The 12,242-nt window shown below is 51.6% G+C and overlaps 1 protein-coding gene across 6 annotated transcripts in view; it reads left to right on the top strand.

The window, feature by feature from the left end:
• Window positions 1–945: 945 nt before the first annotated feature.
• Window positions 946–12,242, top strand: part of ZFHX2 (zinc finger homeobox 2) — a 30,789-nt gene continuing 19,492 nt past the window's right edge. For 3 of the 6 annotated variants that reach the window (XM_047736625.1, XM_047736627.1, XM_047736626.1), the window contains exon 1: window positions 946–1,288. The gene's annotated coding sequence lies outside the window, so the exon portion shown is untranslated. Of the gene's footprint in view, window positions 1,318–1,575; window positions 1,707–3,894; window positions 4,325–12,242 lie in introns of those variants that run through there. The other 3 variants (XM_047736630.1, XM_047736629.1, XM_047736628.1) reach the window with 3 other exon arrangements.

Here is a 12,242-nt window from a genome sequence, read left to right as displayed (position 1 = left end):
CTCAATCCCAGGACCCTAAGATCATGACCTGAACCAAAGGCAGAAGCCTAACCCACTGAGCCACCTAGGCACCCCTATTATTTTACTTTTAAGAGAAATAGGCTATAGCAGCTATTGTGAGCCCTGGAGTCAGACCATCGAGGTTTGAATCCTGGCACTGTTACTTATTGGCCATATGACTTTGGGCCACTTAATTAACTTATTTGTGGCCTGATTTCCTCAACTGTAAAATGGGACTAGCTGTGAGGATTAAGTAAATTAATGAACACGAAAGTGCTTGGAACTGTTCTGTGTACTCAATAAATCTGTACAGCTATTATTAGACTATAAGAGAGCTTAATAACCTGAGGATGAGGCCCAGGAGCCAGAAGCTCCCTTTCCCGACCCAACTCTGGGTGGAGGGAACAGAAGCTCTTGGAGACTTCCGAGTAACTGCTGTGGAAGAGAAGGTTCTAGGACCCAACTGGAAAGGAGGGAGACTGGTAAGGCAGGAAGAAAGGAATGGAAAAGTGGGCCTGGGGCGCTCTGGAAAGCTGGTAGAAGCCCGTACTTATTCTACGGCTGCTTTAAAACAAACAACAAAACACATGCATAGTTTCTGTAGGCAGGAGGGAGAGAAAGAGAACACGAGGAGTTTAAAAGCGCCTGCACCTTTGCAAGCACTAGCTTGGACCCGGCGCCACAGTGAGCAAGGTGGCCCCGCCCGCGGGCAGGCCTGCCCTCGGTCCTCGGTCCCGCGAGCTCACGCAGCGTGGGCTGGCAGGCGGGTGGGAGCAGGGACGGACTACAACTCCCGGCACGCACCGCGGCGGGCGGGACGCTGCACCTGCTCAGTGGGGCCGCCCCGGGCGCCTGGGTATTGATTATTCCATTGTGTAGGATGCCTCGGCTCCAGCCAGTGAATGAGGCGGAGGAGTGAGGGCGAGGAGGAGGAGGAGGGCGAGGAGGAGGAGGAGGAGGAGGGCGAGGAGGAGGAGGCAGGGAGAGAGCGAGTGCCCAGGGTGAATCAATGGAAACCCCCTCACGAAGCCGGGAAAACACTTCAGCCGCAGCCAAATAGCATTGATTATTTTCCTTCACTTCCCTCACCGCCGTGAATTTATTTATTTATTTTTTCCATCTCCGTCCCTGACGCCCCGGAGTGAGCGCTGGAGGGAGGGAGGAGGAGGGGGAAAAAAAAGGAATCAACACATCGGAGAAGTCCCTTCCAAGAGCCGCCCCCTCCCCTCCCCGCCTCGCGCTGCTCGGCGGCCGCGGTTCGACTCCCGTCCCTGCTTCCAGCTGAGGTGTAAGTGCATCGATTTCCGATGCTGCTGGGTTGGTTTTTTTTTTTCTCCTCTCCCTCTCTCTCTTCTTCCTTTCCTTGCTCTTTGGAAGCTGGAGACGGAGGGGAGAGGAGGCGCTCGGAGACTGCCGCTGGAGGGCACGGAGAGGGACGGGGAAGGGGCTGGGGGAGGGGACATGGACGGAAGGACCGACAGACCGAGAGCCTGGGGAGAAGGAGGGGCAGGGGTGGGGGGGGAGGGGGTATGCGAGGGAGGATAGGGTGGGGGAGAAAGATGCAGGGGTGGAGGGAGAGACGGCGAAAGGAAAAGGCATCGAGGCTGGACCAGGAGCCAGCTGGACAGACGGAGGGTATCTAGAGCCTAGACGGACCGCGCCGAGCTGTGCGGGGAGCGGGGGTCCCGGAGGGAAGGGGAGGCAGGGTGAGTTGCGGGCTCGGAGCTGTCAGCCGGGAGGGGCCTGGGTCTCGGCTGCCCCCAGCCGGCTGCGGGATCGGAAACCTCGGCGGGGGGCGGACTGGCGGATGGGCTAGCATGCTGGGGGCGAGGGTGGGTGGAAGGGGACGTGGATACTCAATCTTCGATCTTCGTTTTGCCTGAAGTTGAGCCTTTTTTGGAGGGGGGGGGGAAGGTGCGAGTAGGTGAGGGGAGGCCACTGCTCCACTCAAGGTGAAGTGTGTCTCTCCTGGCCCTCCAACTCTCCACCTGCTCTGCTCTTGTGTGTCCGCCTCTCAGTAGTCCTGTCATTTTTGAGCACTCGACCACGCGTGGTCTCGATGTGCTTGTAGTCCCGCTGATCTGTGTCCACGAGTCCCCTGCCTCTTGATTTTGCCATTCTTCCCCCTCGTTCATTCTCTGCACCCATCCATCTCTGGGTCTGTGTGTCACTGTCTCCGCATGTGACTCTTCCTATCCAAGTGATCCTCTTCCTGTGTGTCCCTGTCACTTTGTGTCACACCTTGGCTGCCTGACTGGTCTGTCTGTCTGTCTAGGACTACATGCCCTCTCCTTCAGAGTCCTTATGATATCCCTGGCCTTTTGAGGCTACTTTTTTCATGCTTATCAGTCATGATAGTGGCAGTCACTGGTCAGGGGCCTGGAAAGAGTCTGAAGGATGGGGCAGATGTGTCTCCTTAAAGGACTCAGGTACCCCTTCAGCACAGCCAGGACAGCATCCTCTTCCACCTTCACCCGCGAAGCTTTGGAACTTCTAGCATTGTTGACTGTCTCCTTTGCCATGTGCCTGTCTCCCCGACCAGGACCTCTGGTCTCTCGTGTGTCATTTGCCTCTCCAGAAGCTTCCCACCACAAACCTCTTCCTTGCTGACTTGATTTCCTCCCTTCCCTCATGTTGCCATTGTATATTTTTTCATTTTCCCATTTTGCTTCACCCCCCACCCCTTTTTTTGCAATCCTGTCTCCCATGACCTCCCTTGCTTCTTCTTTACCTTTGTTCCCATAACCTGCCTTCTGCCTACCTTTTCTCCTTGGTCACCTTAATTTCCTTTTATCCCTTATCCTCTCACCCAGAATTTTAACCTCCGCACCAGAAGGTAACAAGAGAGCAAGGGGCTGGGAGAGGTGGGGAGTATGGCTTGTGAAGGCACATAAACAGGCCAAGAAATCAATTTAATGGGCTTCCAGGGGCATATAACCCCTTCATCAGTCAAGGCCATTATGTCCATTAACTGTCAACTTTGATTTTGTAAGGGGACGTTCTCTAGGACTTTGAGCTCCACCCTGCTTGGTTGCCTCTCATCCTTTAGTTCCTTTTAGGTATCAGTGGCTTTTTCTTCGCTTTCTAGCTCATCTTCCTGGGCCCCTGTTATTATCATATTTGGATTCAGCATGATCTTTTACAGGACTGTTTTCATTCATATGACAGAAGCTATCTTATGCAAGAGGCCCGGTTCGTTCAGCCTAAAGAATGGGAAAGGTGGATAAAGAGTCAGGAGAGTTTGCCTTGTTTTAAGCACATCATTGTTTTCCAGCACTCGGGGCTTGAAAGGGTAAGAGAAGGAGGTAGATAGGGGCAGAAGATGGACGATTTCAGAGGTGAATAGTGTTCCAGAAAGGAAGGAGAGGCTGGGTATAATCAGTGTATGGGGTAGAGAAATGCATGACGTGTGGAATGTGCAAAAGGAAAGGAAGAAAATCCATGCGGAATGGGGGCAGGGAAGGAACTGAGGGGTGATTAATGAAAAATTGGGAGAATGAAATAAAACACGAGTTTAGAGCGATACAGAAGATGGACAGAAATGATAGAGTATTCCTAAAGAGGAGGTCAACAGAAAAGGCAAAATGCAGTGAATACAATGGTAAAGTGGGGGAAGGGAGGAATTGGAAGAATAAGATGAGGTGGAAAAAGAATATGGTACAAAGAAGGTAAATGGAAGGCAAATGGAGGAGTGCTGAAGCAGATCAGAGCCGCACAGAGCTTGGGAGGGGGAAGAAAGGAGAGCATGAGGTATCAAAGGAAACAAATGCCTCTGGTGTGAGAGGGACACAGCATGACCGGTGCAAAGAGAGCGCTAAAGGCGTAGCAGAAATGCCACTGGGTGAAGCCCCGCAAGAGAGAGATGCCAAAGGAGAGGCAGAGAGTGTGCAGAGATACTGGTGAAGAGAGAGGGAAAGAGACCTCACAAGCATCCATTCCACTGGCCACATCCCTCACTACCCCATCAGAGGCCTTTGCTTTTCATTTCCAAGCCAAGGGACACAAGCAAAGAGATGAAAAAGTAGAATTCCCATTTACTTAGGCTGACAGGAACTTGAATCTTTCTAGTCCCCTGAGAACCAAAGGCCTCAAGCTCTGATGTCATAAATTGCTGGTGTTGCCCTGGCAACCTGACAGGGTTCCTCCCTCCGTGATGTCAGAGCAGCTGGTGTTACCTTGAGACCCACAGAGGAACAACTTGCTGCTTTGCTGGGAGCTGGGCACTACGGAGGCCAAGGCCTGAGTCTGATCTCTAGGATCCCTGGGTCGGTAGCTTGACCTTGCCTCCCCAGAGCTGTTCTGAGCTCAGAGTGAGATCTCCTATGTGAGTCCCTGACATTCACTGGAACCTGCCGGAGCAAGAGGAAGAGACCTTGGGAGACGGAGCATTGAGGACCGGGTGGTAGGACTGAAAGGCAGGCAAAGAAGGAAGAAAACTGGAGATGGCAGTTTGGGAACGTGAAAGGAGAAGGGCTTTGTGAGCACGGAGGAGAGTTTAAAATGTAAGATGAACCTAGCTCTGGGTTTAGGAGTGGAGACTGAAGCTGGAAATGCAGAAGAGAGGAGATCAGGGCTGTGTGAGTGTAACCTGAGGCAGGGATAGAGAAAAGGGCTGGGTTCTGAAATGCCAGAGGGCACAGTGGACTTTGTCTGGGGTGGGGTGGGGTGACTGAGTTGAGAGGAAGCTGTTGGGTGAGAGACCCAGGGTTAGTCATGATGGCCCTAGGTGCGGGTGCCTTGTCCATCTACTTTCCGATTGTTTCCCAGCACATGGCGTAGCATCTGCCACATAGATGATGCTTAGTAACATCTGTTGACCAAATGTTGAATTAATCAGAAGAAGCCAGGGAAAGGAGTTGCCTACCTTCCTCTCAGGCCTAAGTCTCCATAAATGGGCAAGTTGGGAAAGCAGAAACTGAAGGAAAGGGCTGGAGGGGAGTTCACTGAACAGCAGTGAGATCTGAGGTGGAGAGAGGAGAGACTGTCTAGGTTAGAGGCACACTTGGTGTCAGCCAGGGCAGCCACACTTGGAGGGCTGACTCTAGGGACTGATCTGGGGAGTCTTTGGAGAGATAATGGGAAGAAAACATGAATGAACAGTCTTAGAAGCCCAAGAGGAAGTTGCGGAGGAGGATAGAAAAAGGAGGTGGTTTCCAGAAAAGGTTGGGAGTTGTTTCCGAAGACAAGAGTTGGCAGATGTGAATTGGAAGTAGCATCCCCACTCTACCCCATTCCCAATCATGGAACCACAACTAAATCAGTCATACCCCTGCCCCGCCCCCCAAGTCACCAAGAGTTCATGAATCAATACCAGGCCCGTCCTACACACCCTCTCCCAATCCAGGCAAACACAAGGAAGTCAGCACTGGCCAAGTGGGCCAGCAGGCAGTAGGCACAGACCTGGGTGTCAAGAACCCTGTGGGGATGGCCTTGATCCCTGACTGCCAATTGTTGAGAGTCCAGAGGCTCTAGAAAGGGATGTGGCAAGAGATGTGGAGCTCATCACAACTCTGAGGGAAATCTGCAGAGAGGTGTCCCAGTACACAGAAGTCTTCGAGAAAGATGCATGGGTCAGGGATTATAATCTTCCTGTTTCTATGGTGGAGTCATAAAGACCCTGAATGGGTTGAGAACTCTAGGAGAGAAGACCTGGAAGGGAGCAAGCAAGCAAGTGGGGAGCCCTAGGAGGGAAGGGGAAGTCTGGCTATAATAAGAAAGGCCAGGGCAACTGGAGAAGGGGCTGGGGGGGGGGGGGGAGTACCCTGAAGGGAGGGCAGTGGCGGCTGGATGCACTGTCAGCCACCACCATGGACTTGGGCAGCTCATATTTTGCAGCAGGCGACAGGCTGTCGACACGGCGGTCCTTTACCTCACCGTTAGAAACTCATTTCATTGATTTTTCCATCTTTCTTCTCTGCCTTCTCAGTCATCCCACCACTCACTTTCCCAGAGCCCCTTGCCTCTCTGGGAAAGCCCAGGGGCCTGCCTGCCCACCCCTCCTCCACCCCAGGCTCTAGAGACAGGGGTTGAAGATTAGAGGGCAGTCCCTCGGCATCCTGAGGTAATCCCATTGGCTCTCAGTAGCCCCCTCCTGTAGGAAAGTAGTCCTGAGACTAGGGCCTCTGGATGGTTGTTCGAGAAGCCCAGTTCAAGGGGAGACTGGGCTAAGATCCGCCTGTTCCCCTGTCACCAAGCTATACCACTAGAGTACAGGCTGCATATACCTGGAGGGAGACATTTTTTTTCCTTCCTTTTTTTTTTCTTTTTAAAAGATTTTTATTTATTTATTTGATAGAGACAGGGAGAGAAGGAAAACAAGCTGGGGGAGTGGGAGAGGGAGAAGCAAGCTTCCCGCTGAGCAGGGAGCCCTATGCAATGCAGGGGCTCCATCCCAGGACCCTGAGCTGAAAGCAGACAATTAACAACTGAGAGACTTTTTTTTTTTTTTTTTTTTTTTTCTAATTCCTGCCGAGATAGCTGGGTATCCCTCAAAAATTTTCTTTCCAAGTCAAGTGAGAGAACAGGAGCTGCCTCTCTGTGTTTGGGCAGGAATAGGGGATTACATGAAAGCGAAGCTTCCAGTCTTGGAGGAACCACAGGGCCATCCACCCACACGGCGGCCTGTGCAATTAGGAGGACATAGTATCAAGAGCTCTTTTCTGAGAGAAGGTAAATGCATGCAGGCTTGCGCTCAGTGTAGCGGTCAGTGGGGCAGGATGGGTGTGGGCCAGAAATTTTTACTTCAGTGTGGACATTTCCCTAGTGCCTCCTCTAGTCACAGCCAGCTACCCTCAGCCTCTCCCTTTGGGGCTGGGATCCGAGGAAAGGTTAAGAGTCAATTGCTAGTCATTTGGCTTCTCAGTGAAGGAAGGCAGAGGGTGGGACCGGAGTGTTAGACTGGGTTTCCCTGAGGAACTGATGGGGATACATGCCATTTCCATCCTCATATCTTTCCATCCTTGTTTTCTCCGTGATCACCCCCCTCCCCCACCTCAGTCTCAAGCCCAAGGCAAGGCCATCTATCCTCCTTTTTCTCTGGTTTCCGAGGTGGTTTTTCAGGTCTGGGATGTCTGAGTCCAGATTCTGTGCTGCTTCTGACTCATGGGCCTCTTGCCCCCATGGCAGCTGTTTTCTTTCCTGTCCAAGTTCTGGACCTCTGGCATGCTTGGGCCAGAATGCCTTCTTCCATCTCCAGCTTCTTCTGGCTGCCCGGTTTCCAAAATCCAGAGATAAATCCCGATGCTTCAGGGAAAGGAGTGCACTTGAGGTTAGGAAGAGAGAAGGCCAGGGGAAGCCAAGAAGGGGGGGCAGGATGGATGGGGCAGGGAGTGGGAGAAGCAGGGACCGTTACAGTATGACTGAGAGAGGGAGTCTGAGGCAAAAACCATGTGACTTGGAGCTGGAGTGAAGGCCACAATTTAAATGAAAAAGGAAGGAGGGCGGTAGGCTTCCGGGGAAAGAAATGGAGGAGCAAAACCAGGAGTCCGACCCCCTGCCGGGAAACGGAGGCAGTGTTCGAAGGGGAGGGAGGGAGGGAGAGTGGTTGGGGAGAGGCTTCAAGCCGAAAAGGCAGCCTCGGCTCGGCCTCCGTGGCAGCCCTGAGTTCAAGCCGTGCTGGCTTTGACCCTTGTGGGAGGAACTGAAGTGGCAAATTAACGACGATAATGAAGTCACTGCTCCTTGTTTGTCTTTGCTGGTTTCCCCTTGAGATTTGTCCTTTGGCCAGACCGGGCAACGTGGGGGAGGGGAGGGCCAGCGGCAGGGAAGGGCGGGGGAGGGGCGTGGAGGAGAGGACCTGCAGGCAGAGATGCGGAGGCCGAACCGAGAAGGAAGGAACCCAGGCACAGCGGAGGCCGAGGGAAGGGGACAGGAGTAGGGGAGAGGCGAGGGGAGCGGAAAGCTGGGACGAAAGAGAACAATGGGGAACAGGGCAGAGAAGCCTGGAAGGAGGAGCACAAGACCAGGCGGGAGAAGGAGAGGTGGCACCGGGAAATGGCGAGCCGGAGGGAAAGAACGTGGCCGGGCTGCGGGAGCTGCAGCTGGCGGGGCCAGTGGGCGGGGCCTCATCTCCATCTCTAATGGCTGTGAAATGAGGTTAGCTCCATTAGAGGCGGCGAGAGTGTAACGGGATCACACTCATTAGGGCTGGGCCATCCCAGTAATTACCACCACCCCAAACACGCCCGCGCCAGCCGGGCCGCCGAGCACAAACAGGCACGAGGCAACACACCCGCACCGGACACCCCGCCGCCCAGCGGCAGCCCCCGGCCCCCGCTGGCAGAACCGGGGCATCGGGGAGACCCAGCCGGAGGCTGGAGAACCAGCACCTTTACTAACCTCGAAACGGTGCTGGACCGACAGCGCTACACCCAGGCCCTCGGCCACACACAGTCAGAAAACAGTAAACACACGCGTACACCCCAACTCAGGAAATAGGGCACGTGGATGAATAATTACCGTTTCCATTTATTGATCACAAAGTGCTGGCCTGGATAATGATCATCTCAATGGACACAACTCCATGAGGAGCCAGTCCCCATTATGTATATGAAGAAATCGTTTTTAAGCAACTCACCCGAAGTCATTTACATAATACAGACTAGAACTAAAATTGGATTCCAGTTTGACCCTAAAGCCCGCGTTCTAAATCATAACCATAACCATACTGTCTGTCTTGAAGTCCATCTGCTATTATGGATGCACATGTGTAGACTTCCAGCTTTAAGAGACATTATCCCAAACGAATACACATATCCTCAACTCCGCCTTTTGATATCTAGCTCTCCCCCCACCCCAAACACAAACACAAAAGGAATGGCCAGGGCCCCTCATTGACTACAGTGTGAATAGCGCCCCCTGGAGTTGCACAAAGCCTTGGTCCTCTTTTGGCCCATCTTCTACTAAGAAATTGAGGGTGGCCATCACCTTCCAAGCTGAAAAAGGACCTGATATGTATCTTCGGGCTTATATGCTCAAGGCGGGACACACATAAGGGCAGAGTAACACACACAAAACTCAAAGACCTCGTTCAAAATACATGGCAGCCAGAGTTCAGAAGCTTACGAATTGTGCCGGGGTCAGGCTACCTGAGTCCAGTCTGGGCTCTACTTCTTCCCAAGTGTGAGACCTTAGAAATTCCTTAACCCATCTAAGTCTGTTTCCATGTTTGTAATATGGGAATGAATAGCTGTAGTTTTCATCAGACTGCAGTTCAGAATCAGGTGATGCAGGGCTTGGTGGGGGGGGCTCAGCATGGTGCTGGCATACAGGAAACATTTAATGACATTATTATTAGTTGTTGTTGTGACACTATTTAAATGGAGTCGTTACCATCACAAGGGTTCACAGAGGCTCAAAGAATTAGAAGGGTTTGTTTATATACACAGTCACTTAGAATGGTATTCTTCCAAATGATTCTAAAGAATTGTGTGTAATTTCTTTCTGAGTGCAGGGAGATCAGCAGTCTTCTACAGAAGTCCCCCCTGCCAGGATCAGATAGGATCCTGAATCTGAATTCAAGGGCACTACTTCCTGCCCTTCTTATAGAAAAAGGGTTCAGAGCTGGCTTTATGGGGTTGTCTGGCCTGAGTCTCCCCTATGATATCACACAGCTCCACTCTGCTGTCCTAACAACTGAGGTGTCATTAAGGGAGATGCATGGGCGAAAGGGTCCACTCCTCTCCAGGAGATCCACCCCTCCAGCAGCCCATTCAACATGCCATGCAAATGTGGATGGATGTTCAACTAGCTAGCTGTGGTTTTAGTCCACAGTTTCCTTTAGACCCCTGCCTTCTGCTCCTAGTCTACCCCCCCAGCCCCTCAGTCTTCTTCCTCTCTGCCTCTCTTTTCCCCTCACACCTCATCCAGTTAGTTCCCTCATGCCCACCTTAAGCATCTTGCAAGATGTAAGACACAGCCCCCTTGCTCCATCCTTCCCAGTGAGGACAGGCCACCTGCCCAATCTGATTTAAAAGCTGGGAGGTCTTAGTGAGATTCAGTAATCACATGTACGGATCAAGATCCAGCCCCTTCCCTGAGCTTCCCTACCTCTCCCTCTTTCTCCCGCCTCTTCTCTGCATTAGCTCTCTCTTTACCCCCTATGACACTCCTTCACCTGCCTGAGTATCTCAATCCCTGCCATTCTCATTTTCCATCCTGTGGACAAAACTTCTATTGCACAAAGTAAACACTGCCAGATATTTGGGGTAGAGGGAGATGGAGAGATCTAGAAGAGATAGGTAGGATTAAAATAGAGGAATAGGTACTCCTGAGACTAATATTACACTATATGTTACTTGCTAGATTTTAAATAAAAACTTGAAATGTGAAAAATATAGGGGCGCCTGGGTGGCTCAGTGGGTTAAGCCTCTGCCTTCTGCTCAGGTCATGATCTCAGGGTTCTGGGATCGAGCCCCGAGTCAGGCTCTCTGCTCAGCGGGGAGCCTGCTTCCTCCTCTCTCTCTGCCTGTCTCTCTGCCCACGTGTGATCTCTCTCTCTGTCAAATAAATAAAATCTTTAAAAAAATGTGAAAAATATATAAAATGGAGGAATAGGAGTACCTCTTTTTGTTTTCTTTTTAAATAAGAAGGTAAGATTTAGGGGCGCCTGGGTGGCTCAGTGGGTTAGGCCGCTGCCTTCAGCTCGGGTCATGGTCTCAGGGTCCTGGGATCGAGCCCCGCGTAGGGCTCTCTGCTCAGCAGGGAGCCTGTTTCCTCCTCTCTCTCTGCCTGCCTCTCTGCCTGCTTGTGATCTCTGTCTGTCAAATAAATAAATAAATAAATAAATAAATAAATAAATAAATAAATAAATAAATAAATAAAATCTTTAAAAAAAAAAAAAGGTAAGATTTAGAGACAGAAAATTATCATTTTAAATGCAGGGAGAGTGGGGCGCCTGGGTGGCTCAGAGAGTTAGGCCTCTGCCTTCGGCTCGGGTCATGGTCTCAGGGTCTTGGGATTGAGCCCCGAGTCGGGCTCTCTGTTCGGCAGGGAGCCTGTTTCTCCCTCTCTCTCTGCCTGCTTGTGATCTCTCTCTCTCTGTGTCAAATGAATAAATAAAATGTTTTTTAAAAATTAAAAAAAAATTTAAATGCAGAGAGAGGCCATATAGTTTTGATCCAAGCATTAGCTGCTTCTGTACCCTGGCCAAGTGTGGGCCCAGGCAAGGCTTTCATTCTCTGCTCTGGGATGATGGGGTGTCTTGAGGCCTGGCAATCTAGAGGACAAAGTGAGAAGTGAACTCTGCTGCTGGGCACACTTAGATTTTTTTTTTTTTTTTTAAAGATTTTATTGGGGCGCCTGGGTGGCTCAGTGGGTTGGGCTGCTGCCTTCGGCTCAGGTCATGATCCCAGGTCCTGGGTTCGAGCCCCGCGTCGGGCTTTCTGCTCAGCGGGGAGCCTGCTTCCTCCTCTCTCTCTGCCTGCCTCTCTGCCTACTTGTGATTTCTCTCTGTCAAATAAATAAATAAAATCTTTAAAAAAAAAAAAAAAAAAAAAGATTTTATTTATTTAGGGACAGATCACAAGTAGGCAGAGAGGCAGGCAGAGAGAGAGAGAGAGAGAGAGGGAAGCAGGCTCCCCGCTGAGCAGAGCGCCCGATGCGGGACTGGATCCCAGGACCCTGAGATCATGACCTGAGCCGAAGGCAGCGGCTTAACCCACTGAGCCACCCAGGTGCCCCTGGGCACACTTAGATTTAAATCCTGTCCACTGAAGGCACTGCCCTCAGTTTTTGAAATGGGCAGAAATTAGAGGATGAGTCCTGGTCAAGAGGGACAAGGCAGGGGCACCTGTGTGGCTCAGTTCGTTGGGCACCTGCCTTCGGCTCAGGCTGTGATCCTGGGGTCCTGAGATGGAGCCCCACATGGGACTCTCTGTTCAGCAGGGAGCCTGCTTCTCCCTCTCTCTCTGCCTGCCACTCCCCCTGCTTGTGCTCCCCCACCGCCGTCAATAAATAAAATCTAAAAAAAAAAAAAACAAACAAACAGAAAGAAGAAGGGGCAAGGTGGAAGGAAAGTTGTCTCCTACCTGCAAACACCTTGCTCTATTCTGTGGGCGGAGCTAGCGAAGAGAGAAGGAAAAGAACTAACCTGACCATCCAGTGTCCACTGGACGTGCACACAGTCTTTACAGTGGCCAGAAAGGAAGGGATCCTTCTTCCCATTTTCCCAGATAAGGAAATAGACAAGTAACTTACCAAGGTGGCACAGCTGGTGAGTGGGGGAATCAGCACTGAACCTGGGT

The sequence above is a fragment of the Lutra lutra genome, chromosome 7, assembly GCF_902655055.1.
Source record: "Lutra lutra chromosome 7, mLutLut1.2, whole genome shotgun sequence".
Taxonomy (NCBI): Eukaryota; Metazoa; Chordata; class Mammalia; order Carnivora; family Mustelidae; genus Lutra; species Lutra lutra.
Note: the sequence above shows the minus strand (reverse complement) of the source record. Positions and strands in the feature narration are given on the sequence as shown.